The sequence below is a fragment of the Ipomoea triloba genome, chromosome 10 (genome assembly GCF_003576645.1).
Source record: "Ipomoea triloba cultivar NCNSP0323 chromosome 10, ASM357664v1".
NCBI classification, from domain to species: Eukaryota; Viridiplantae; Streptophyta; class Magnoliopsida; order Solanales; family Convolvulaceae; genus Ipomoea; species Ipomoea triloba.
The window spans coordinates 12,823,887-12,828,458 of NC_044925.1; positions in this window are offsets into that span (position 1 = coordinate 12,823,887).

Consider the following 4,572-nt stretch of genomic DNA (forward strand, 5'->3'; position numbering starts at 1 on the left):
CTAAATTAATACATAAGTGTATGATTACTTGCAAATCACAAATTACTAGCCACCAATATGTTTTTTATGAAATGCAAAAGAAACAAGAAATTTAAAAAGGTGTTTATAGTTGTTGTCAAACTTACACACACAAATGTCGATGCGAAAAACCTGCACGGTGAGCTGCTGCTACGAGCTTTTTCTTTCTGGTTCAGAATTGCAGACCAAGCATCAATAATTCCAACCTTAATTTCCTGATTCTTGTTGAGGGATAGCATGTCATCCCAAATCACTGCGTATGGACCATGTTTGAAAATTATCCGTGTTCTGTTTGCAAACAAAATTAACAGTTATGTATATATATCAGAAATGGTAATATATCAATGACCAATATAGTTGTTAGTTATAGATTCTTACGGATCAACATTGTCATTTTGCAGAACCCATTTCCCAATGATTTTTTCTGTTGCAGTCCATGGTCGTTTCATGTCAACTTGCCTTGTCAAGTAAGGGGATTTCAAAGGATTTGTGGCCTTGACTTGTCGTTTTTCCATCCTTGTTTCTGGCCGTTGAGGCTCTTTTCCTAGACTTTTTTCAGTCTGCATTTGTATAGGATTTTGCTCTTCATCATCATGCTCTATCTGTTGTGATTCTTTTTGTTGTGGTTACGGTGGCAGCCTCTATCATGTTTTGATATATTTATTAGTATTAAGCTATCATGTATTTCAAATAAACATAGTATCTGATGCAAGTGAATATAGTGTAAAGTGCATCTATATTTAAAAGAAACTGCAACTAGTGTAGACTAATGATGCAATTAGTATGTTAAAGTGTCATAACCTCATCAACATTCTCCTGTTGTTCAGCAGGTGTTGTCAGTTCTTCAGTTGTTGTCTGCTGGGTAAGATTTGGTGTTGTGTCGGTAGAAGGTCCAGTAGGGGTGGTAAATTCATCACTCATCACATTTTGTTGTGGGCTCTTTGCAGTTGATTTTTTTGCAGTTCGTTGGACACGATTGATTACCCTTTCAACTTCATCTAGAGTCATCCCTAAGCTAAAACTCGGTCCTTCTGCAATTTTAGTCCTGTATTGCTCTCTACTAGCAATTGCATTATCAATTTCATCAAAAGCTGCAATGAATTCCGGGTTGTTCCAAAATTCTTCATTCTCCTGAGTTAACTCAATCTCCGGGTTTGGTATTCCCAACAATTTTTGGGCAGATTCCACCATCTGTTTAAAATTAGGATTATCCACTGTGCGTTGTGGTGCCTGTTCTGCCATTGTCATTACCTCATTCATTGTTGCTGTCAGAAGTTTTATCTTTTCTGCAAATCTATGCATATAGGTCTTTTTTTTTTTTTGGTAGTACATATGAGAGTTACAGTTAGTAGAAGTATGCATTAATATAACAATTAGTCACATATAGAAATAATTTGTGTGGTTAATTTTGTTAGTAATACATGCACATATAATCTAAACTAATTGCACATCACTCAGTATTGTATGGAGACTAAATTCTATGTGCAATATTAATAATAAGTTCATGCACATTTAACCTAATCTAGTTGCATAATCTAAGATTAGTAGAGGTGTGTATTAATAAAACAAGCAGTGACATATAGGAATAATCTGTGTGCATAATTTCTTAGTAACACATGCACATATAATATAAACTAGTTGCACATCACTCAGTGTTGTATATAGACTAAATTCTGTGGGCAATATTATTAATAACTGCATGCACATGTTACATAATCTAGTTGCATAACATTATATTATCAGTCTTTACCTCCAACCCTGCTTCACTCTCTGCTGATTTCATGGCTTTCAGGGGTTGTGGTGGTTCATCGATGTATCCGTATCCAAAGCCACCAGAACTAATTTCATTCTTCTCTCTTTGGTTCAGTAGTTTTGTGGTCCATCCAATGAGTGCTGGCAATTGCCTAGGTATTGGCCTGCAGTAAAGCACTACCCTGTCAACATAAAAAATCTGCAAAATGTATAAAATATACTTTAGTTACGGTATAGTAATTCTTCTAAATAGTTTTTTGTCATTGTTAAAGCATCTACTGTCAGGAATATTATTGGTCCAATGAACTTCTGAGCTGTTTTCTTTGTCCATGCAACCTTACTGCTGACAAGTGTTCTACGTATGTACTCACACCAATTCAGATCACCTATCTTCGTGACATCCTCAAAGTTCTTGATCAGATTTGTGTTCACATAGCCAGCTAAGTTGCTCTCTACAAACATTGTAGAAACGAGTATGGCAAGATGACGCTTGAACCATTCTCCTCCATCCTTGCATGCCACCATTGCCTTACACAGTTTAGTAGGTGTTATTAAGAGATCAGTCCTGCCCAATTGTTTTTTCCAGTCCTCAATTAATGTGGTGTCTTCATCTCCTTAAGTTCTTTTCTCAATTCTGATATTTCCACGGGGGAACCCCAGTGTTAGGGCAACATCTTCCTCTGTAATGTGCAGCTCTTTACCATCCTGGACACGTAGAGAACAACTTCGTGCATCAAAGTTGTTAAGCAGCCACCATGCCAGCTTCCCAGGTACTCTAGAAATTTGTTGCTCCCTTAAGTGATCAAAACCCATGTCTCTCAAACTTTGAGATTGTGCATCAGTTAAGTTCTGTAAATGTTTTGTCAGTTGGTAAGGGGTTGCCCTTGTTGATAGTGATGGGTAAGTAACATCATAATACTCGGTGTCGGTGTCACTGTCTCTGCCCTCATTTGACTCAGAGTCTTCATTGCCTTCAACTTCTTGAGTATTGACATCTGGTTCAGATCCAGCAGATGGTTGTGCACTCTTTTCATCATCTTCACGATTGACATCTGGTTCAGATTCACTAGGTGGTTGTTCACTCTCTTCTAAGTCATCTTCAGGTGCGCTCTGAACTATTACTTTAACTGGTTCCTTTTTTGCCTTTTTTGCCTGTCGCTTAGACTTTCTGGTCCCTTCAGTTTGCCTCTTTGCACCTATAAGAGTTATTTACACATTAGGCTTGCAAAATTATAGTGTGTTAATGTTGGTTAATTTATAACACAATTAGTCTCACAGTGAGGTTTAGGTGTTGACACACACAATTAACACACATTTAGGGTGGTTATATTAGTTGCATTTATACTTTTAACTAAATGCAATAATAGATTACAATTGTTGCAGAATGACCATTAACTGTCATTTTTCCCCATACAAGTCTAGATGCACACCTAACGGTTATTACTTGCACATATAAGCTAAACTACTTGCAAATCACATTTTTCATAAACTTTGCATGCTCATGGTGTTTTAATATTGATTAATATATAACACAAATTGACTAATATGTAACACAATTACTCACACAGTGAGGTTTAGGTGTTCTAAATTAACACATAAGAGTATGTACTTGCACAGTTAGGGTGGTTATATTAGTTGCATCTATACTGTTAACTAAATGCAATAATAGATTACAGTTGTTGCAAAGTGATCATTAACTGTCGCTTTGCCCCACACAAGTCTATATGCACACCTATAGATGAGTACTTACACACATAACCTAAACTATTTGCAAATTACATTTTCAACAAACTGTGCATGCACATGGTGTGTTAATATTGACTAATATATAACACAAATTGACTAATCTATAACACAATTCCTCTCACACTGAGGTTTAGGTGTTCTAAATTAACACATAAGTGCATGATTACTTGCAAATCACAAATAACTAGCCAGCAATATGTTTCTTATGAAATGCGAAAGAAACAAGAAATTTAAAAATTTTACCTCGTTTGGTTCGGGTTTTCTCAGCATTAACAGTTGGGCTTTGTTTCGCATCCATTTTTGGTAGATATTGATTGCGTTGTGTTCCTGTTTAGCAAAGCTTTACTTCGTCGTTGTCGTCGCCGGAGAGGTGCGGGAAATGGGGTTTTGCAGTTTAGCGTAATGCCGATAAAATCCTCGCGTGTGTATTAAGTTTAGTTTTTAACTGCAAAATTACCTATTTGCCACCGCGCGTTATGATAGGGAGCTGTAGTATTGATCGTCGATTTTAGAAGATGGACGCACCAGATTTGTTCCTATTTCTTACCTGGGCGATTGTCCGCAGGTGAGTGTACCCCTATATATATATATATATATATATATATATATATATATATATGTAGCACCTATTATCTAAAAACTATAAAGCGCAACAATGTGCACAGCAAGGCAAAACATTGTGCTCTGAAAGACTAAACAATGTGCTCAGGATGGCTCAACAATATGCATTTTAAGGCAAAGAATATTCACTACGAAGGCACAACATTATGCTCTCGAAGGCATAACATTGTGCTAAGTATGGCATAACAATGTGCTCTGGACATAAGGGACAATGCGCACTGGAAGACAAAAAAAAATTAACTTACACAAAATTACAACAATGCCACTGCGTTTTTTTTTGTAAATCTCTAATTTGGACCGTTGATCTAAACTCAACCTACGGATATAATTACATCCTATTTCTCACCTAACACAATTGTATTACATTATCCTTTATATATATATATATATATATATATATATATATATATATATATATATATATATATATATATA